At 41.2% G+C, this 24,427-nt stretch overlaps 1 protein-coding gene across 1 annotated transcript in view; it reads right to left on the bottom strand.

The window, feature by feature from the left end:
- NOXY38 (tetratricopeptide repeat (TPR)-containing protein) overlaps positions 1-23,070 on the bottom strand; it is a 317,852-nt gene extending 294,782 nt beyond the window's left edge. The window contains exon 1 of the mRNA XM_089459697.1: positions 22,779-23,070. The gene's annotated coding sequence lies outside the window, so the exon portion shown is untranslated. The remainder of the gene's footprint in view (positions 1-22,778) is intronic.
- Between the last annotated feature and the right edge of the window lie 1,357 nt (positions 23,071-24,427).

Raw genomic sequence — 24,427 nt, 5'->3', positions numbered from 1 at the left:
AAATCATACTGCAATCACTGGTTTATCATCTCCTACATATTTTTACATTCAACAAGTTATTTAATTATTTAAACACTAATGAAAAACACGACTACAGTCTACACTGACATATAGATCATAAACTGAAACAATATGAGACAAACACACAAGGGACACCGTTATTTTTGGACCAACGTCCCCGAAAAAACCCAATGCGGTAAAACCGGTGCAGCATATAGAGGGTTTGCATTATTAAGCAAGCAGAATCTGAGTACAACAAGTTGCCTCTCACACCGGCTAACCTTTCAGAGAAATATCAGCAGCAAGAAATACATACGAGGGTTTACCTAGTTCTCTACGTCACAATTGGTCCACTGAATGGCTGACTCCAGCAAGCACTGCGAAAATCCCAACACAATCTGCTCTGTGTGGGCTAGCATCTTACCTCTGGGAGACTGCATCATTTCTCTGTTGGATCGATTTGCTCTCAGGAGCTTTGACTTCAGCCCTCCCAGCTCAGAACATCGGACTCCCAACAAAATCTCGAACTTCCTTCCGATTATCTCGCACTGCCATTGCAAGAACCCTCTTGGCCTGCATCAGCTCTGTGTGAGCCCCTTCTTGGGTTGCGTAGGCCTCTGTGCTGCCTCTCTGATGCTACTGCTGCCTCTCTGCCTGGTACTCAATGGCTTGGAACTCCCTTCCGATCCAACTCTCTGCTACTGCCCCTCTCACTACAACTCAAATCACTTATTTGATTTTCTCAACAAACCTCGCCCCAAAAAAATCAAATTGACTGATCAATTGGTGTATCTCAAACTGACCCTCAAGCTTCCTCTTATACTTTTCCTGTTGATGAATCAACGGTCGAGATTAAGTCCCCAATCAACAGCTAAGATTAAAACAGGTTTGATCCTCGTCTCTTAGAAGCTTCTCACCCACATTTTTATTAATACCCATTAATCTTTTTATTTTCCTGAGCTTAGACTTAGGAACCCCAATAAAAATATTAATTATTTTAATAACTCACAATCCAAGTGGAATTTCACCAAACGATTTCTAAGTCTTGGAGATCTCATGTATTCTAGCCCCTCCACAAAATTTTGGAGCTAGAGCACATCCGATGCTACCCAAAATCAACACTCCCTCTTAGCGAGGTATGTGCTCTAGCAATGCTTCCCAACATAAGTATCACACTAATCCACGACATCGATACTCTATGCTACTGATGCTTGGCCTGCTACCCTTCATCCACTGCACTGTTGCATCCTGTACTGTTGCCCATGACTCTGCCACTGTCACTGCTACATCTGTATTGCAGCTCCCTCTCAAAATGTTGCATCATGTTGCCCATAGCACTGCCACTGCTAACTGTTGCACTGCAACTCAGTTACTAAGAAGTAAGTAACTGAAACTTCACCCAAAAACTGACATGCTGGTCAATATGGATGCCTCGTGATGCTGAAGCTACCTCTGTTGCTAATCTGTGCTGACCCTCTGCTGCTACTGCGCTATTGCAATCTGCTATGGTCCTCTCGCACTGTTACAACATCCACTGCATTGCTTCAAACTTTGGCACTCTATCTCTACCATTGTTGCTCCATTACACCTCGCACCAACCGACACCCATCATTTTGCCACTATCATTAAGGGCTCTCATAGCCATATGTGATCCAAGAGTTTGGGCACCTCAAGGATCTTGCCCCCGTGTAATCCTCCCGACTACAAATCTATGCCGCCCCACCTCTTCTCCAAAGGTGCATGAGCACTCATGGCACAATCCTCGTCATCATCCTCCTTGTCAGCCTTCGAGTCATAAGGCTCTTCCATGCCCTTCTTTTGCGGGCACTGAGTGGCGAAGTGTCCTAGTTCACCACACATGAAGCATCTAACCTTGGTTATATCCTTTTTCGTCCTTTTCTGTTGCCCTTGTTATCCCAATGATGTGAGAGCTGCATCCTCCTCCTCCTCCTCCTTCTTGACCCAGGCTCATTTGCCGCTACTTCTTGCCTTGGTCAGCCTCCTGATCTCTTCCTGTCAAAGAGATGCCCACATTCCTCCTAGCTGGGGAGAGAAGCTCTGCCCAAGATACTCTGGATAAATGTCTCCTAGTCTTCAGTGACTGCATTCAGGACAATCCTGACCATGAACTCAGGATCTGGTGTAGACCCCACGGAAGTCAACTAGTCTCGAATCTCTTGAAACCTGAGAAGAAAGGGATCGATTTCTTCTCCCTTATGCATCTGGTATTGTCTCAGCTGATTCTCCAATAGCATCTTCCGTTGAACAGAAGTCCCCTGGTACAAGGTGGTCAGTGTTTCCCACATCTCTCTTGTTGTGTCCTTCTCAGCTATGTGTGGGACCACATGATCTTTGACCCCATCTAGAATCATGCATTTAGCCTTCACCTCGGCCTCCTCGTGCGTCGACCGGAACAGCAACTACCTTCAAGGCATAGTCCTTGATGCGATGTTTGTCTAGGATTGCCATGATCCTGGCTTTCCAAATGACAAAATTGGATGCTCCATCAAATCTATCCTGATCCCTCAGTCCATTGACCGCCATCTCTGCTCAAAAAATATAGGACTGGTTCTATTCTCCCTCTCCTGCTGCTAATCCAACAAGACTCAGATCTGGATCTCTTTGGCGCAAGAAACCCTCTAAGGAACAAGCTCCTCCAGACTCCCTCTGAGTCCTGATTTCCTTCAAGGAAATCCTCCGACCAAATGTCGAATCTCTCCTCTTCAATCCTCCTTTGTTGCTGCAACCTGAATTTTGATTTCTTTGGCTAGAAATTTGCCAAGGCAATGACTCCCTCTACCTCAACTTTGTCTCCACAGACACTGTTCTGCACCAACAGCAACAGTGTCCCACTAGCACCTTAGATTTGATCTGCACTGCTCCCTCTGCCCCAGCAACTGAAGAATCTGAACTCCTCGGGCTCTGCGCAGTCATGACATGAGCTAGATCATCTCCTCCTGGCCACTGCGTCACTCCTTCCAGGCTCATAAGGATGATGTGGCTCTACGTGAGCCTGATCTGCCCCTCTGCTTCTGCACTGGCCCAGAAAGCTGACACAATCACTATGTGGGCTCCTCCCAGCTACTGTGCCACCCTCTCTTGGCTCAAAATGCTAACGCAGGCACTGCGTGAGCCTCTACGTCACCTCTTCTGCGCTGTGTCACTCTCCCTTCTGTGTCTTTAGCTCTGGAACAACGTTGTCACTCGGGACAGCTGCCTCTTTGCAAAAGATTTGTTGAATCACCTCGTTGATGGCTTCAGTGTCCTATGATCTGCAATGCTCTGATACCATGTGAAAATTTATGAATCTACACATCGGAAATCCTACTGCAATCACTAGTTTATCATCTCCTACTTGTTTTTACATTCAACAAGTTATTTAATTATTTAAACATTGATGAAAAACACTACTACAGGCTACACTGACATACAAATCATAAACTGAAACAATATGAGACAAACACACAAGGGACACCATTATTTTTGGACCAACGTCCCCAAAAAAACCCAATGCGCTAAAACCAATGCAGCGTATAAAGGGTTTGTATTATTAAGCAAGCAGAATCTAAGTACAACAAGTTGCCTCTCACACCAGCTAACCTTTCAGAGAAATATCAACAGCAAGAAATGCATACGAGGGTTTACCTCATTCTCTAAGTCACAACTGATCCACTAAATAGCTAACTCCGGCAAGCACTGCGAAAATCCCAGCACAATCTACTCTGTGTGGGTCAGCGTCTTGCCTCCGGGAGACTGCGTCACTTCTTTGTTGGATCGATTTGCTCTCAAGAGCTTCGACTTCAGCCCTCCCAGCTCATAACTTTGGACTCCCAGCAAAATCTTGAACTTCCTTCTGATTATCTCGCACTACCACTACAAGAACCCTCTTGGCCTACGTCAACTCGACGTGAGCCCCTTCCTAGGCTACATAGGCCTCTGCGCTACCTCTCTGATGCTATTGCTGCCTCTCTACCTAGTACTCGTTGGCTCGAAACTCCCTTCTGATCCAACTCTCTGCTACTGCCCCTCTCACTGCAACTCAAATCACCTATTCGATTTTCTCAGCAAACCTCGCCCCAGAAAAATCAAATTGATTGATCACTTGGTGTATCTTCAACTGACCCTCAAGCCTCCTCTTATACTTTTCTTGTTGATGAATCAACGGTCGAGATTAAGTCCCTAATCAACGGCTAAGATTAAAACAGACTTGATCCTCGTCTCTAAGAAGCTTCTCACCCACATTTTTATTAATACCCATTAATATTTTTATTTTCCTCAGTTTAGACTTAGGAACCCCATTAAAAATATTAATTATTTTAATAACTAATAATCCGGTGGAATTTCACCAAACGATTTATGGGTCTTGGAGATCTCATGTATTCTAGCTCATCCACAAAATTTCGGCGCTGGAGCACATCCGATGCTACCCAAAATCAACAAATAGTTTCATCCATCGACACAAGGACTCACAGTCCAAGTGATTAGAGAAGCAAAGGTTGCCCAATGAGAGCACATGGATCTAGATTTTGCTACTGAAGAGTTCTTCTCAGCATCACTAAAAGCATATTCCTAAGATAACCACTTAAGGCGGTGCAATGACTCTAGGCTTAACTCCAACAAATTGAATTGCCAACCCATGTGGTGAGGGAGAGCCCTCCATTAATGCAATGAGTCACAGTTTAAGCAAGAGAGGTGCAAAGATCACCCAATGAGAACACGCTGATCTCAATCCTACCATTAGAGAGTTCCTCGGATTCAGTAAAGGCAACAACAACAGATCTAACAAGCCAATTTTTGAAAAAGGCAAAATGAAACCTTCTCTACACATCCTAACTCCAACACCCCAAAGAAAGACCATCATTCTACAAGAGGGAGCACTAGTGGATATATTTACTAAATTATGGCCTACACCTGTTTCAATAAATATATGGATTATAGATCTTAGGTGTCTAGGATACAAGGTAGGCTCTCCTTCTATGCATGTGGGAAGGGTTTCTTTGTATTTATGTTTTCGTTAAAGAGGACCGAGACCTAACCTTTTGCTCTAGCCCATAATTCATGGGCTTCCGAGGTCCAAATCTCAATCATTAGATGTTAAATTTTAACCAAATAGAAAAAATAGTTTCAATGCTTGTTTAATATGCAAGTTAAGCTCACCTTCTCTACATATGGTGTTGATTTCTGGTAGCATCGGATGTGCTCTAAGTCTTAAATTTTGCAGGGAGGCTTGGACACATGTATTCCAAAGAACCCAGAAAACGTTTTGGGAAATTCTACCCAGAAACAGTTTTATTAAAATAATTAATTATTTTTAAAGGGACCCTAAGTCTAAACTTAGGAAAATAAAATAATTAAAGGGTATTAATATAAACTGTGGGTGAAACTTCTAGAGGAAGACGAGGATCAAGCAGAAATGATCTTAGTCATTGATTAGCTTCTAATTTGGGTCGTTGAATGTCAACGAGGAGATTATTTAAGGAGGCTTGAGGGTCACTTGGAAGAGCACACAGAGAGTTCAAAAGTTCAATTTTCTGAAGCAGAGCAGCTGTTGGGAGATTTTCGATAGTGAGTTGTTGCAGTGAGGCGCAGGGATAGTTGAGTTGGAGTATCTTCTCCAGGACCCAGGATAAGCAGCAAAGAGACGCAGAGAGACACTAGAAGGGTTGACGTTGGACCAAAGGGACTCACGCAGAGCTTGATGCTGAGCCAGAAGGGCTCAGAAGTCTGAGTTTTGCAAAGGCGCTGACATTTCTGAGCCGGGAGGGCTCGAAACTGCTGTAGAAGGCAAGACGTTTCCCAGTTGAGCTGACACAGAGCCTTTTGAGGTTGACCGCGAATATAGCCGTGAATAGTTGGTTCAACTACTGGAACAGCCGGGATTTACCGAGTAGAGTGAGGTAATCTCACTAAGTTTTTATGCCAGTTTATTTTCTCTGTAACTGGATTGTCAAAAGGGCATCCAAAGTTGTATTCAGAAACCACTGCTTAATAATATAAAACCCTCAGAGTTGCTGCACCGGTTTTCCCACATTGGGTTTTTCCGGGACATTTGTCCAAAAAATACTATATCACTTGTGTGGATTTTTCTCTATTGTTTTGTTTTGGTTTTGGGCAAATTAATTAATTAAGTGAAGGTTGCAGTGGTATTAGCTTCGAAATTTGTTGTAGGACACAGTAAATAATTTGTTTCAATAATTAACAAATAGGATAAGTTTAATCAATTGTTGCAGTAGTTGATTCGAGTGGGATTCTCAAATTTTCACATGGTCTCAAAGCATTGCAGGTGAAGCAAGAAGAACAGTGCCAGAGAACCCAGCGCTGAGCAGAAGAGGGAGATTGAAAAAGCTACAGGAGGCATCAGTGCGAAACCCCAGAGGGTTTGCGTAGCCTTAGCTGGAGGGCCGATTTTCAAGGCGGTCTCTCTCTGAGTGAGTCAACAGAGAGGAAGGAATCCCAGTTCGAAAGTTTGTCGGGGCAGAGGGAGCAACGTTGAAGCCTCAGCATGAGGAGAAGCTGGTGGGACGCAATCTTTTCTACAGGCCGTTTTTTGGGGCAAAAAGACGTCAGAAGAGAAGAAGCACGGTTGAAGGAAATTCTTCCTCAGTAAGACTTCCCGCCAAGAAGTTCGTTTTCTTATTGGCTAAGCAGCAACAATAAGAACCAGAGAGGACATTTTCGACATTTGTGGTAGAGATGACAACCAGTGGATTGAGGGATCAGGATAGGTTGGATGGAACATCCAACTATGTCATTTGGAAGGAAAGGATGTCACTTCTTCTAGATGAGCATGCCCTCAAAACATATGTCGACAACATGGTGGTTGTACCTGCAAATGCAGATCCATTGAAGAAGTATCGAGCTGAAATGGCGAAGGCGAAAAGAATGATCCTCAACGGAGTGAAGGATCATGTGGTCTATCACATCACTAGTAGAGGGACTGCTAAGGAGATGTAGGACGCATTGTCTACGTTGTATCAGGGATCTTCCGAGCTGCGAAAGATGTACTTGGAGCAGAAGCTGAGATCTGCTCAGATGCAGAAGGGGGCGTGTGTGGATCCATTCCTCGCGAAGCTTCAGAAGACCCGTGATGAGTTATCGGTTGTGGGGTCTACACCTCAAGACTCAAAGTTGGTTAGACTAGCCCTCAATTCTGTCTCAGATGAGTGGCAAGTCTTTGGGCAGGGCAACTTCATCAAATTGGGATGAGATATGGGTAGCTCTCAAACAAGAGGAGAGACTTGGTCAAGTGCAAGCTTGACGAAAGCAGCAGCACTGGATCGAAGCCCAAGGAGGAGGAGGATAATGCAACCCTTGCATTGAAGGGGCAGTAGGAGCAGCGGAGACATAAGGACGTCTAAAAGATAAAGTGCTTCGGGTGTGGTGAGATGGGTCACTACGCATCTCAGTGTCCTCTCAGAAAGAAGGACAAAGATGAGAAGCGCAATCCGAAGGTTGCGCCCACGAAGATCGAGGAAGAGGAGTTCGCCATGACAGCGGAGATACATCCAGCAGGGAGGTTCGCTGATTTGGAGTTGTAGTTCGAAAAAGCTACAGTTGGACAGGACCCTTTAGGAAATAGGAACCCACCTCTCGGATCATTTCCTTGCTACGGGAGCCCAGATCAGAAGTAGCAAGATGGACTAGTGTCAGATGGCGCCGAGGAGTGTCGAAGAGACAGTTGCAGTGGCTAGGAGCCCCAGAGACTGAACAGCGCAAAGCAGAGTTGGCAGTAGTGCAAATGGCACAAAGCAAAGGTCAACAGCAGCACAGAAGATTCAGAGGGTCAATGCAGAGACTAGCAGCAGTCAAGCTCCAGCATTCACATGGTATCATATTGAACACAGTTAGTTCAGTAATTTGGGATGTTTTACCGTTGCTGATGGAGTAGCAACAACAGTTTGCAGTGCAATGGCAATTCCAGCAGCAGCACAGATACAAAATTTCAGAGGGAGTTGCAGTACAGATGCAGTGCTGACAGTGGCAGGGTTAGCTGTTGGCATTATGATTCAGGTGTTGTCCTTGATGGCAAACCCATTCAGGTGATAAATCAAGAAGGACGCAGGAAATATGTTCAGCAAGTGCGTCCCCGCAGGTATACCATACAGAACCCGCGTCCAGGGACGCAGGCCAGCCGTTCAGGAGGTGCGTCCGCCCAGTGCACACATTTCAAGGCAGAGAAAAGCACGTGGGGGTTTCTTGTGTGGTATCTAGCCGACGGTTTTGTGTTTCTATGGTGTCGGCTCGTGGTTTTGTTCCATGTTTTGGGGAGAAGCTTGCCTATATAAAGCAAAGGAGTTCATTTGGATTATGCATCATCTTGGTTGAACATCTTTTGGTGAGATCTAGTCCAGATCTATGAAGGCGAATCTTCTAATGGACTGTGATCTCTATGGCGCATGATCAGATCTGTGGATCTGAGTGTTTGGGTTGGTTCTGAAGTCCTCATATCTTTTATATCTGAAGGGACGCAGGTTCAGTGAAGGGAAAGTGCGCCGGGACGCAGTACAGTAAAGGCTCAGGTGCGTCTCTGAAGCAAAAGACGCAGCGCGATAGTGTTTCTGAGTGCGCCGGTCGCAGCAAAGCATAGAGGAACAGTGCGTCGGGACGCAGAACAGTGGAAGGTAGACTGCGTCCAGTCGCAGGTCACAGAAAGAAAATATGCGTCCCTGTCTTAAGATGATCTGTTGACTGTATATTTCTGTTCATAAGGTGTTCTGGGTTATTTCTGTAATTACTGATCTGATATCTGTAGTGGACTGTATCTGTTGTATACTTGTTGATCATTTGATTCTTCATGAAAAGAAGTAGGGAGTTGTAGCTCCCTTCCAGGAGAGACTGGAAAACGAGAGAGAGTTGTAGCTCTCTGCAGGTTGCAGCCTGCGTGCTGGTAAAGGACTGCACCAGTACAAAATCATTGTAAAAAGAATTTCTTGAAAGAAGATAGAGACATATTGCAGCAGGTGGTTTTCTCCCGCATTGGGTTTCCACCTTACATCTTGTGTTCTTTGGTGTGACTGTCTATTTTCTTTATTCATGCTCATTATTTTATGGTACTGATATGCAAGAATAATTCAAAAGATCAAATAAGGAAGATTTGGTAAATTGCTAGATAATACTGATTCACCCCCCCTCTCAGTATTATTTCCAACAATTGGTATCAGAGCAGGTCCTTCAGAAAAGCTTGATCGCTTGAAGGTAGATCGTTCATCATGAGCAACTACGAGAGAGAAGCATCAATCAGGCCACCAGTTTTTGATGGGACAAACTTCAATTATTGGAAGGTAAGAGTTACTGCATATCTTCAATCTCTTGGTACTGAAGTTTGGGACATTGTAGAAACAGGCTATGCTTTTCCTTCAGCTACTCCTACAGATCCAGCTGAGAAAAAGAAGTATGAAACAAATGCAAAAGCAGTCAGTACTTTATTAGGAAGTATATCCCAAACAGAATTCATGAAGGTAATGCACTTCAAATCAGCAAAAGAAATATGGAACAAAATGATCACTAGCTATGAAGGAGATGAACAGGTAAAAGAAGCTAAACTTCAAACTCTCAGGATTCAATATGAGACTCTCAAGATGTATAATGATGAAAGTGTGGCTAATTATTTTCTTCGGGTAGATGAGATTGTTAATTGTATGAAAAAATTGGGTGAAGAAATAAAAGAGACTATAGTAGTTCAAAAGATTCTAAGATCTTTATCCCCCAAGTTTGAATCCAAAGTATCTGCAATAGAAGAAAAAGAAAATCTCCGTGTTCTTACTATGTCTCAGCTACATGGAATTCTAACTGCTTATGAAATGAGAAAGGGAGGACCATCAGACAGAAGGGAGGCTGCTTTTAAAGCATCAGGCAAAGAAGATCACTATGAAGCAAGTCATGTTCCAGAAGAAGAGGAAGAAGAATCAAATTTTGTCAGAAATCTTCAAAGAGGTTCTGGAAGGTTCAGAGGTAAGCTACCTTTCAAATGTTTTGCTTGTGGAAGAGTAGGTCATTATGCTGCAAAATGCTCTTATAAGGATAAAGGAAAGGAACCAGTTAGATGGAACAAGAAACAAAGTGCAAATAAGAAAAGCTACTACACCCATGAAGATAGTGATGGCTTATCAAACAGTGATGAAGATGAACAAGGTAATAAATATAGGTTGTTAATGGCATTTGAAGATGATGATTATGAGGATGCTGTAGATGTGGATAACCTTTATGATGAAATTACTAGACTCAAGAGATGCATAGAAGAAAAGAACATGATTATTGATACTCTACAATTCCAAATTGATGAAAAGGAAAAACATCTTGAAAAATTAGAAGGTAAAATTGTTGGTCTTAGAAAAGAAATTGAGAAAACAAAAACTATTAATCTCAAGTTTGTCAAAGGATCTGAAACTTTGGATGAGATTATCAGTGTGCAGCGGTCTCCACTAAATAAGACAGGTTTGGGCTATAATGGGAAACTTCTCAAGCATCCACTTCAAAAAGTTATCTTGATGCAGCAAGAAGAAATGAGCAAGAGCACAAGGAAGATCATCAGGTAAAGCAGGGACAAATGTCAAGCAGAAACTATCAGGGGCAATCCAGCTTAAGGGTGAACAAAAGCCACAACCAGCCACAGGTAAAATCTTCTCAATTTGGTTCAAGAATAGATGAAAATAGAAATTACAATCAGTTGGCTGGTAGATCCAATAATCGCAGAAGCTTCTTCAATGGACAATGCTTTTCTTGCCATAACTTTGGTCACAAAGCAGCTCAATGTGTTGCATATAAAACAATCATGACTAGGGAAGCTCAAAAACAAAGAAGTATGACAGGGATTACAAAAAGGACCTATAACAACTTTTCAGCTCTTGAAAATGAAGTTGAATGTTCTATTTGCAATAATTTTGGACATAAAGACTTTGAATGCAGAAGCAGGTTTCCGGAAAGAAAGGTACAAGAGCAGAAAAAGGAACAAGCCTCAGGCGCCAAAACATGGAGAATAAAGGAACCTCAAACAGAAAGATGTGGGATAGCATTTTATGCAGAAGGACAAGAAAATCTATGGTACATTGACAGTGGATGTTCGAAGCATATGACAGGTGATAAAGAAAAACTTGAGTCTTATTCTAATTTAGAAAAGGGAAAGAAAGTCTCTTTTGGAAATGATACTCCTGCAACTATAAAAGGAAAAGGTATTGCTCCTTTAAAAGAAGATGTTAAGGCTGGAAATGTTTTGTTTGTTGATGGATTGAAGCATAATCTACTAAGTGTCAGCCAGATGTGTGATCAAAGAACCGAGGTTATATTCAGATCAAATGGATGCCTTGTTCGTGATCTTGATACAGGTAAAACAGTTCTCAAAGGAAAGAGAACTCCAAATAATCTATACATATTTGATGAAGGACAACAACAATGCTATCTAAGCAAGAATGAAGAGCACTGGTTATGGCATCGAAGGTTGGGACATCTAAGCTTCTCACAAATAAGGAAAGCTTGCAAATATCAGGCAGTTCGCGATCTTCCAGATATCAAAATTCCTGACAACACCATATGCAGATCATGTCAGTTTGGAAAACAAACCAGAACTAACTTTCCAGAGAAAGAAGGATCAGCCAGCATGCCTCTTGAGCTAGTACATACAGATGTATGTGGACCATTCAGAAAAAGGACACCTAGAGGAGAGGAATACTTGATATTATTTATTGACGATTTCTCCAGATTTGTTTGGTTAGGACTTATGAAGCACAAAGATGAAGCATTCGAAAAATTCAAAACCTTCAAAGCCTTGGCTGAAAATGAATCAGGTCACAAAATTAAGTGCCTCAGATCTGACAGAGGTGGGGAATTTACTTCAAATGAATTTTTCGATTTCTGTGATGAACATGGGATAAGGAGAGAATTTTCTACAGCTAGAACTCCTCAGCAAAATGGAGTAGTTGAAAGAATGAACAGAACAATCCAGCAAATGGCTCGTGCTATGCTTGATGAATCAGGAACTCCTGCAACCTTCTGGGGTGAAGCTGCACATGCGGCGGTTATTATTCTCAACAAGACAAATGTCCGAGTGAACAGCACTCAAACTCCTCATGAGCTCTGGAGTGGTAAAACTCCTTCGGTAAAACACTTCAAAATCTTTGGGAGCAAATGCTATATCAAGAATACTGAGGAGCAGCTTGGTAAACTTGATCCTAGAGCAGATGAAGGTATTCTTCTTGGCTACTCTCCACATAGCAAAGCATACAAATGCTACAATAAAAGACTTGGCAGAATTGTTGACAGCATTGATGTAGTGGTTGATGAGAAGGGATACATTCCTAGGCAAATACATCGTGAAGACATCGAAGAAGATGAAAGCTACCCTCAAAGACAGAATGATGAAGAAGAAGAACCGCAAGAAGAATCTCAAGAAGAACCTCACAAAGAAGCAGAAGAACGAACAAGAATAGAAGAAAAGACTCCATCCAGATATGTTCAAAAGAACCATCCAGAATCTCAGATCATGGGACAGAAAGAAGCAGGTATACAAACTAGAAGAACAGTTGCAGAAGCGTCAAGCTATTTGGCATTACTCTCCTCTACTGAACCACAAAATGTGAAAGAGGCATGCAAAGATGAATGTTGGGTGAAAGCAATGGATGAAGAACTTGAGCAAATCGAAAAGAACAACACTTGGGAGCTGGTTCCTAGACCAAAGGATAAGAATGTTATCGGAACAAAATGGGTCTTCAAAAATAAATTGAATGAAAATGGAGAAGTAATTAGAAACAAAGCCAGACTTGTTTGTAAAGGGTATGCACAGCAAGAAGGAATAGACTTTGAAGAAACTTTTGCTCCTGTTGCAAGACTTGAGGCCATCCGAATGTTCCTTGCTCTCTCAAGTTCTCAGAATTTCAAAGTATTTCAAATGGACGTAAAATCAGCCTTTCTGAATGGAGACTTGGAAGAAGAAGTGTACATTGAACAGCCAGATGGGTTCATTCTTGGAAATGATCCAAATCTTGTATGCCGATTGAAAAAGGCTCTCTATGGTCTCAAACAAGCTCCAAGGGCTTGGTATTACCGGTTGGACAAATATCTTCATCAACAAGGTTTCTTAAAAGGTTCAGCAGATAGCAATCTGTATATAAAAGTTGAAAATGACAAATTGCTAATACTTGTTGTGTATGTAGATGACATTATTTTTGGCAGCAATGAAGAAGCTATGAGTCAAAGCTTTGCCTCAGTCATGCAGAAAGAATTTGAAATGTCCTTGCTAGGAGAACTGACATATTTCCTTGGTTTGCAAATCCAACAGAAGGAAGGAGGAATCTTTTTATCTCAAACCAAGTATCTCAAGCAGATTTTGAAGAAATATGGCATGGAAGATGCAAAACCAGTATGTACACCCATGGTCACAGGATGTAGTCTCAGTGCAAATGATGAATCTGCAGCAGTACATCAACCAACCTACAGATCTATGATTGGAAGTTTACTATATTTGACAGGTACCCGACCAGACATCATGCATGCAGTTGGAATAGTTGGAAGATTTCAGGCAAATCCGAAGGAGACTCATCTTCAAGCAGTGAAGAGAATTTTCAAATATCTTCAAGGGACTCAAAATTATGGCTTATGGTATCCTAGAAATACAGATCTTACTCTTCATGCCTATACAGATGCAGATTGGGCCGGAAGCGTGGACGACAGGAAAAGCACAAGTGGTGGTGCGTTCTTTATGGGTCCCAGACTGGTCTCTTGGTTCAGCAAGAAACAGAGTTCAATTGCCTTGTCTACAGCTGAAGCAGAATATGTTGCTGCTGCATCTTGTTGCACCCAACTCCTTTGGATGATGCAGAATTTGCAGGATTATCAAATCACTTGTACTCCTCCAATCCCTATCTTATGTGACAACACAAGTGCAATCAGCATCTCAAAGAATCCGGTTATGCATTCAAAAACCAAGCACATACCAATCAAGTACCATTTTCTCCGGGAACAAGTACTTGAACAGAAGGTCAAGTTGGAGTATGTTCCTTCTAAGGAACAAGTTGCTGATATTTTCACCAAACCATTGCCCAGGGACACTTTTGAATACCTCAGGCAAAAGCTGGGGGTTGTTGATGCATCATCTTACTGTTGATCATCTTCCTATTGGTGGTATAGGCTCAGGGGGAGCACATAATGCATTGTTGGCATTATGGAGAAGGAGATCTTGGAAACAGCTGCAATATGTCTCTATCTCCTTCATGATGGATTTCTGGTTACAGATCTGGAGATGCATGAGCATAGGGGGAGCATACCCTTTGCCCTTGATGTCAAAGGGGGAGAATGAAGCTGAAGATTATGTGGTTGCCATCAAGTCCAAAGGGGGAGATTGTTGGCATTATGATTCAGGTGTTGTCCTTGATGGCAAACCCATTCAGGTGATAAATCAAGAAGGATGCAGGAAATATGTTCAGCAAGTGCGTCCCCGCAGGTATACCATACAGAACCCGCGTCCAGGGACGCAGGCCAGCCGTTCAGGAGGTGCGTCCGCCCAGTGCACACATTTCAAGGCAGAGAAAAGCACGTGGGGGTTTCTTGTGTGGTATCTAGCCGACGGTTTTGTGTTTCTATGGTGTCGGCTCGTGGTTTTGTTCCATGTTTTGGGGAGAAGCTTGCCTATATAAAGCAAAGGAGTTCATTTGGATTATGCATCATCTTGGTTGAACATCTTTTGGTGAGATCTAGTCCAGATCTATGAAGGCGAATCTTCTAATGGACTGTGATCTCTATGGCGCATGATCAGATCTGTGGATCTGAGTGTTTGGGTTGGTTCTGAAGTCCTCATATCTTTTATATCTGAAGGGACGCAGGTTCAGTGAAGGGAAAGTGCGCCGGGACGCAGTACAGTAAAGGCTCAGGTGCGTCTCTGAAGCAAAAGACGCAGCGCGATAGTGTTTCTGAGTGCGCCGGTCGCAGCAAAGCATAGAGGAACAGTGCGTCGGGACGCAGAACAGTGGAAGGTAGACTGCGTCCAGTCGCAGGTCACAGAAAGAAAATATGCGTCCCTGTCTTAAGATGATCTGTTGACTGTATATTTCTGTTCATAAGGTGTTCTGGGTTATTTCTGTAATTACTGATCTGATATCTGTAGTGGACTGTATCTGTTGTATACTTGTTGATCATTTGATTCTTCATGAAAAGAAGTAGGGGGTTGTAGCTCCCTTCCAGGAGAGACTGGAAAACGAGAGAGAGTTGTAGCTCTCTGCAGGTTGCAGCCTGCGTGCTGGTAAAGGACTGCACCAGTACAAAATCATTGTAAAAAGAATTTCTTGAAAGAAGATAGAGACATATTGCAGCAGGTGGTTTTCTCCCGCATTGGGTTTCCACCTTACATCTTGTGTTCTTTGGTGTGACTGTCTATTTTCTTTATTCATGCTCATTATTTTATGGTACTGATATGCAAGAATAATTCAAAAGATCAAATAAGGAAGATTTGGTAAATTGCTAGATAATACTGATTCACCCCCCCTCTCAGTATTATTTCCAACATTAGCAGCAGTACAGCTGCAGCATCTGCGCAGTGGTTGGTGGACAGCATGTCAGACATCAGCAGCGCAAAAAGAGATGTTACAGAACAGAGTGATTTGGTGGACAGCATGTCAGACATTAGCAACGCAGAAGGAGATGTTACAGAACAGGGTGATGCAGCAGCAGGTTACATTACTAGAGCACAGTCCTCACTAAGAGGGAGTGTTGATTTCTAGTAGCATCGGATGTGCTCTAAGTCTCAAATTTTGTAGGGAGGCTTGGGCACAGGTATTCCAAAGAACCCAGAAAGCGTTCTGGGAAATTCCACCCAGAAACAGTTTTATTAAAATAATTAATTATTTTTAAAGGGACCTTAAGTCTAAACTTAGGAAAATAAAATAATTAAAGGGTATTAATATAAACTGTGGGTGAAACTTCTAGAAGAAGACTAGGATCAAGCAAAAATGATCTTAGCCATTGATTAGCTTCTAATCTGGGTCGTTGAATGTCAACGGGGAGATTATTTAAGGAGGCTTGAGGGCCACTTGGAATAACACACAAAGAGTTCAAAAGTTCAATTTTCTGAAGGAGAGCAACTGCAGGGAGATTTTCGATAGTGAGTTGTTGCAGTGAGGGGCAGGGATAGTTGGGTTGGAGTATCTTCTCCAGGACCCAAGATAAGCATCAGAGAGAGACAGAGAGACACCAGAAGGGTTGACGCTGGGCCAGAGGGGCTCACGCAAAGCTTGACACTGAGCCAGAAGGGCTCACGCAGAGACAGTGCAGTCATCCAGAGCAGAAGTCCGAGTTTTGCAGAGGAGCTGACATTTCTGAGTCGGGAGGGCTGGAAATTGCTCCAGAAGGCAAGATGCCCTAGTTGAGCTAACACAAAGCCTTTCGAGGCTGACACAAGGCCTACATAGAGATAGTCGAGGACAATTGGTTAAACTGCCAGAACAACTGGGATTTGCCAAGTAGAGTGAGGTAATCTCACTAAGTTTTTCTGCTAGTTTATTTTCTCTATAACTATTTTGCCAGAAGGGCATCTCGAGTTGTATTCAGAAACTATTGCTTAATAATAAAAACCCTCGGAGCTGTTGCACCAGTTTTCCCGCATTGGGTTTTTCCGGGGACATTTGTCCAAAAAATATTGTGTCACTTGTGTGGATTTTTCTCTATTGTTCTATTCTGCAGTTGTATTAGCTTCGAAATTTGTTGTGGGAAACAGTAAATAATTTGTTTTAGTAATTAACAGATAGGTGAAGTTTAATCAGTTGTTGCAGTAGTTGATTCGGGTGGGATCCTTGAGTTTTCACATATGGGAGGGGGGGTTTCCTTGAATTTGTATTCTAATTAAATGAAAACCAAGACCTAATCTTTCACTCTAGTCCATATTTCATGGGCTCGCAAGGTCTATATCTCAATCACTCAATGTTGGATTTGAACCCAATGAACGAAATAGCTTCAACCATCGACAAGGATTCACAGTCTGAGTGATTAGAGAAGCAAAGGTTGCTCGATGAGAGCACATGGTTCGCATCTCGCTATTAAAGAGTTACTCTCAGCTTCACTAAGGGCGACAATGACAATTGTACCAAGCCTCTTTGTGAAAAAGCACAAGGCAACCCTTCTCTGCCCATCCTAACTCTACAACATCAAAGATAGACGACCAATCTACAAAAGAGAACTCTTGTAGGCAAGTTCACTAGATTAGTCTTCTTTTAAATGATGAATGTATTACAAAATCTTAGATTACTCAGATGAAGGGTAAGCTCTCTTTCTTTGCATGTGCGAGGGGGTTCTTTGTCTTTCTATCTCCAAATAAAAGAGTATCAAGCCATGATCTTCTGCTCTGGCCTATAACCCATGCACTCACATGGTTTGTATCTCTATCACTGGACACCACAATTTAGCCCAAAAAAGGAAATAGCTACAACCCTTGTTTGGGTTCACCTTCCTCATCTTTTGTTGATTTTCTAGGGTAGATATACCCTAAAAGTTGTAGGAGATATCTTGGGGATTTTCAATGAATGAACAAAACCTATGGAGGTTAATATTCATGTGTATACATTTGCATGGACGTTGCTTTGAATAAGGGCCTTCCAAAAGCCATCCTACTCCAAATGGAAGGGTAGAATTTCTTCCAAGACCTTCACAATGAACCACTTTCAAGTGTAGCATGTCCCATGCATATGCACACTTTTCAAAGAACTGCCAACAAGCTCCCTCTTCCCCTACTTCAAACAATCCAATGCAATAATCCTTCACTATAGTTCCTCAAGGCTTGGAGCAGAAATCAAGCACAAAGCAAGCAAGAAGAACAAATGTTGTTCAAACCCACAATTAGTAAGAAAAAAACAACCTACATGGTCTATGAACCAAAAAGCCTCCAATCCTTATCCCTCCAATTCTAGCCACTTCCAATCAAACAATCGAAGGAGGGAGAGGAGATCCAAACTCCAACTCCAGAGGAAGGTGTCAACCAACTCTAAACACACAAAAACCTCAAAGAAGGGAGCAGTGCACAAATCAACAACCCCCAAAATTGATGAAGCACTCCAACCCCTATTGAAAGAAACCATACAGTGGATTATCCAAGTAGAACTAGAAATTTTCATGGAGGAGGACAAAGAAGAATGGAAAGGAAATAATAAAGGGCTAATCCTCAACACTGGAAGCACCTCAGCAAAATCATAAAGAAACAAGCCACTTACACCTTGCATCTTCTCACTCAATGTAGGAAATCCAACCAAAAAACGTAGAGAAAAACAAGTTAGTGAGCAACATTGCCCTAGGTATCCAAAACTCGCTCTTCAACTATAGAGATTTTTTTTTGTGAGAGAGATGCCATAGTGACCCTCCCTCATATTCGAAAACATAATGTAAATCCACCAATTTGATTTAGTATGTACTGCAACTTTAAGATATTATATAATCAATATGTTTAGATAGTCCAAACCCATCATTTGCGCAATGCATTCAACCATGAAAAAAATAATGTTCACTAATTCAATGTCACAGCCCAAACCACTTTTTAAATGTTGCAGTGCATTTTAACATAAGTATTAGAATTTGAATAATCTACTTTTAATCATGTGGCTATTTTATAAGATTTTTGTTCTTTCAAATAGTGGTGTTTTTCTTTGTTTGAATAACAAATGGAAATATGTGCTTTGCTGCAAATTCTTTTTTCACGATATATTTTAGTTTTCCTCTGCTCCTAGATTCTCAGAGAGTCATTATCTTCCAATCCCACTTCATGGTGCTTCATAAGTGTTGAGACTCATCACAAACCTTTTGAAGTTGTCTCCACACCACTTTCATAGGTTCTTTCCCTTTCAATGGAAATCTGTCCTCACACATTCATCCATTTGGGGTTACTCTCACAGTCCTGTACAACACAGCTACTAAGCAAGTCCATTTGAACCCTATAGAACATGGAACTCTTTTCGCAATTCCATGGCCTCAACAACACATTCTTTCATCTCAAATGAACAACAAGGAAGCAATATCTTTTGCACCGATACTTCAACTTCCCAAACAGCCTATGCAGGTTCTGTTCTTAAGCAATCCACCCTAGGGTCCAGCACTTCACTTTCAAAAGATTTTCTGACTCCACTGACAAGAGCCACATGAGCCCATGTCAGGAACCTACAGAGTCCTCCAAAAAATCAACTATTAAGCAAGCATATTCAAATCCTATGAAACACAGGACTCTATTCACAATTCTGTAGCCTCCAGAATACAGTCTTTCATCTCAACCAAACAAGGAAGAAATGTCTGTTGCACCAATATTTCAACTTCTTAACATGCAACAGACTATGCAGGTTCTGTTCTTAGGCATTCTGCCCTTGGTTCAAGCACTCCAACTACAAAAGATTTCCTGATCCCACTGTCAACAGACACACAAGCCCATGCGAAGATCCTAGCTACACAGTTAAAATATCATTACCCACTTCATTAAAAGGACGAGTACTCCTTGCTTAGAAGGACCTGGCATTGGAAGGGGGAATACATCTTGTATTAGCAGAAATTGGGAACAGTTTCTTCTAAATAAGGAGAATAAGTTTTGACATTGGCATTCATTATGTAATTTAGGCATATGGAGCCCCTCTACCATAGCCATTCTGCATTTTTGGCAGACTCGTGTACAAAATGTTATATTCAGAAATTTAGATTTTATCAGTAGGATTAGTTTTATCCTTTAGACATTCTTATCCAAGTATTTGACTTTGGCGCAGTCTTATACCATGTGTACTGTTGTGTAAAATCAAATTGCATTAGGTGGTGTCTACAGTTGAGAACTTGGGTGCTCTTGCTCACTTACATTCTACCTTCTGCAATGTGTACCAAAGCTTGGTCTACCACTTGGCAACTATGAAGATAAGATAGGAAAATTTTGTTAACGTCCTACAAATGACCAAAAAGGAGGCCAAAGGGGCTAAGATGTAGAAAAAGTGATTGTAATATGTAGGCGTGCACTAGGCTGCTCCAAAAGTGAAAACAAATAAAGATAGAAGCTTAAAGCTAAACATATGTGAACTAGTGGATACATCAAAGAGGAAAACTGAATGAAAAAGCTCCACTAGGTCAAGATACGGAAGTAGAGAGAGAAGAAGAAGTTTTGACCACCTCATTGACCACTAAGAAGACATCAATGCACTGTCTGATGATGTCCCTAGGAGGGAAACCAAGGCTAAGAGGGCCTGGCTGGGTGACCCTAGGAGGAGCCCAAATGGCACAAGCTAACACTTTAATAACGATGTGGACCTGGCCTAGTCTGGACTGCCAGCCAAGTCCAAACCAAGAACAGTTGTTCCTTGAATTCTTGTGGGGATTCAACCCTAGAGTGAGTCATTGTACAAGTCTCACCAATCTAGTTCTTGAAGAGAGCTACTTTTTTTAAATAACTTCATGTGTATAATAACATTGTGTTTGGAATGAATGCCTTTCATGATGTTTATAACACAGAACGATTTTTACTTTCACCTTTCCAATGTGCTTTGGTGATTTGACGCGCTTTATTTGCTATATGAGGCAATGCTGTTTAGATGATGAGATGGGTACCCCTTCACCAAGGAAAAACAGTGCGTACAAATACAAACATATAATAAAGTCAAAGAGAGGTGGAGCGGTGGCAGCGGCAAAGGTTACAATGATCTTCGATTCCCTTCACCTCCACAAATGACAAGAATCCTTCAAACTCTCTATCTGTCTCACAAACTATCGAACACAAGGAGCAGAAACATTGCAGGTAATACCAAGGTTGGGAGACAATTAAAAATGACACGCCCTAGCAGTTAGATTAGTGTACCTCTGATAATCTTCTACAGGGATGGGCACATGAGTATTCACTGACTTTGGTCATGGCTAGACTGATTTTAGTTGTGAATGGGTCCAAAAAGTAGAAGTTATACTACTCCCTTTAGTTAAAAAAGCATGACACATTCAGCAAATACTTGTAGCACTGAATTCTGTGAAGGATGATGGTCCGTAGGTGAGGGCACAGCAGTAGAGTAGACTCGGGTGGTGCACCACTACTCTTGTAAGCTTCCAGGGCATATTCAATTGCATGTGTTTTCTAATTGTAGCTTATCTCTAAGATTCAGCTAGGCACATCCAGTTTAAGGGCACAGATCTCTAAAATGATAAATGCTTGCACGCCTCAGATCATTGCCAGTTGGTTGCTGTTGTGCATATATCCAGATACATTGTACCTACTCTTCTTCCTAGTCTATAAAGGAAGGCAGGGATATAGGCTAATTCATTAAGTACAACAACATGAAGTGAATTAGTTTGCTGTCTTTTTCCTGTAGCAGATTTCCAATAAGAATTAATGAGAAAGCAGTTATAGATTTTGACATTTTTTGCTTTTAACAGTGATTTAGCAAGTACGCTGTAATTCTGCTTTTTTCTGCTTGATAACACTGATGGGATTTAGGATAGACCTATGAGTTTTCATTATAGTTTTTCTGCATTTTGTGTTTGTAGACTTTAGCAGCATTAGAACAGCAGTTTTAACTTTTGAGTAGCCTTTAGGCTTCCGCTATCTAATAGTTTAGAAATTCTTTTAGTGCAAGGTCTGCTTACCTTGGTTTAGAAAATCTTATACAAACATGCACCCAAAAGTGACCCCCTTGGAAGAACTGGACTTGTGGTCCCTCTGGCAGAATTACCTGTAGAGATTCACTTCACCTTGTGCTAGAGGTATATGGTTTTTGGTAGTCTTTTGACATCATCCTGATTTCTTCATATAGGAGTGTGTACAGGTCGAAAGGCTTGAGTGTCACCGGTGACCCTATGACCTAATTTTATCACAATTAAAGCACTTATCCATTAAAACATGTGCCAATTGAGCATTTATGTCACCTCTCCTTTCTGTCCTAGAATGATTGCTCTAGGGATAGGATACAGCACAGAAATATAGATGATTGACAACTATACACAAAAGATGCTAAAACGCATTCAGAGAATCGCAACCCCAACTATACACAGAAGATGTTAAAATCCATTCAGAAGAATCCCACTAAATGGGCACCGCTGGAAGATGCATAGTGTTGCCAGCACGGTTTTGGGAAATGAAACATCCTTGATTGCACGTAGACAAGTTATAGTAATAAAGTTTTGAGAAACCCATTATCTTACTTGATTGCATATCCGTGAATAAAATTGAGGTGTACTTCATTGCCATAAGCCGCTTAGCAAAATTTGGTCTATTTTAATGTTAGCAGAAGGTCTGGTAAAATTTATTGTGAAGTAGTAATAAGATCAGTTCATCGATGATTATACTCGTCGCCACCTGCCATTCTGTAGTATGTTTGTGCATGGGATTCTTAATAATGCAAGACCAAGAAGGCTGAAGGATGGACCAATCGCATTTATGATTTCAGTGCGATGTCTTAATACGTATGATAGTTCAACTTTTTCAAACGTTATCTATTATCTAATCTTCGGCCTGTAAATTGCATCAAGAAGCTATTTGCAGGCCTATGGTTTGCAGAGTTGTTTGACTAGGAGGGAATTGAAGCAACGATCAGAGCTAGAACATTGCCACATTTTAATCATTGCAAAACACCAGCTACAATTCCAAAAAAAACAAAACAATGTCCACGTGCTAATAACTAAAGGAAAATACCCAACAACAAAAGTGTAAACACTGAGACATATGCCAGTCTAAGCCATAGTAACTGAAGACTGGGCAATGGGGTATCTATAGCTGTGAAGGTGAAAGCCTTCGTGGAGTTGGACTTATAACCTCGGTATGAAAAATGCAAATATCAACGTAACAATGAAGGAAAATGTCCCCTTACCTATATCCACCTGCAGAGAGCGGCGTTGCAGCTGTTACCAGGTCCAATGGAAATGAAGAGTAGAAACCGCAGCCAGAGAAAGATAATGGGAAGCTGAAAACCTGGAAGCTCTTACTCTCTGCGCAGCACAATTCGATGCAATGATATGGGGGGTTTTAGCCTATGAGGAAATATATTTGGGGGGTTTTATGCAAATGTTATATAGTAACCCTAGGGTTTCTCATGATGTTGGGTGAGATAAATTTGTGTCGCTATTTTGCATGCGAGATGTTGAGCGCACCAAATGGGGCTCAAAGCTTTCGCTACACCGAGGGGTACAAGGATTTTACAATAAATAGTAAATTAGGGGAATATAAAATAATTGTTATGCTCAATTGGAATTATTTTGCGAGGAATAATGGGGAATTTTTCTATTTGTTTTCAATTCTCAGAAGTGACATGATGAACTTTGATGTAATGGCCAAAATATGTTTATTTTTTATATAGAATATATAGATTTAGATATGTAAAAAAAAAATAGCATAATGTTTAAAAATAAAATACATTTGGATGTTATGTGTGGGATTTGTTTATTACCAGCTTAGATCCATCTTAAATATGGATCTAAGGTGAGCCAAGAGGGATCCAATTTCTTCACATGCAAATTTTTTTATGAATTGACATTATTTAAATATTTTGTATAGTTATTTCATTTTTTATTTTTTATTTTTTATTTTATTTGGGCCGACATGGGCAAAACTTCAATTTTGATGACGGACGAACAAGGTTGCACATCATATTGGGTTGTAGAATGAGTCTCTTGGCTCAATAAGCTTATGAAAAATGATACAAAAATTTTACATATGGGGATTCAGTGCCTTACTCTAGGAAGAAGCTTATGCTTTATTACGAGAATGGAGAATAGCAAAAGAGTTAGATATAGTTATGATTGGTAACAATTATAAGTTAAATGATCTTCAACTTTAATTTTCGAGAGAATTTTTTTAGTGTCTATTATAGTTAAAGTTCAACAAGAAGTTGAATATTTTCCCAAACTTTCATTTTATCATGTATTTCAGGAGGATAATAGTGAAGTCGACCAATATGTTACCATTGCCTCATAGTTAAAAATTAGAGTTTTCAATGCCAATGGAATTATTAACCATCATCTAATTCCCTAAGTATGAGTACCAAGACACGTAGTAGTGATTTACTCCTTCATATACCCCCACCCCATCGAGCATCAACCAATTGTATGGTAAATTATGTGATGAGACATTCATCCCCCCATCACATACCTAAAGTAGTGGTTTCACATGCATTTGAATTATGGACTAGTGATTTCCCTAATTATGGTGAGAGTAAAATAGTTCTAACAGGGCATTGTATGTAGGAAGTTTATAAGGCAATGCAATGTGGTCTAGTAGGAGTTATTGTCTATCTAGTAGTGGTTCAATTTGTTTCTCTGTTTTAGATCTAGGTAGATTTCAAGGGCATATTCTTCTCCGAGATTGCTTTGTGCAAGAAGGTTTCTTAAGGTTCCAAGTTATTCTTGGTACAAACTCTAGAATGTCAACTAGCACTCTTGTCCAATTCCCTATATGCTCATCTTCATCCCACACTTTGCAATTGAAATTCAATCATGCATCACTTTGGATTAGTGGAATTTA

Source organism: Pinus tabuliformis, chromosome 7 (assembly GCF_031772625.1).
Source record: "Pinus tabuliformis cultivar Carrire ecotype Pingquan chromosome 7, CPIR1, whole genome shotgun sequence".
NCBI lineage: Eukaryota > Viridiplantae > Streptophyta > Pinopsida > Pinales > Pinaceae > Pinus > Pinus tabuliformis.
This window is presented reverse-complemented; position numbering and strand designations above follow the sequence as displayed.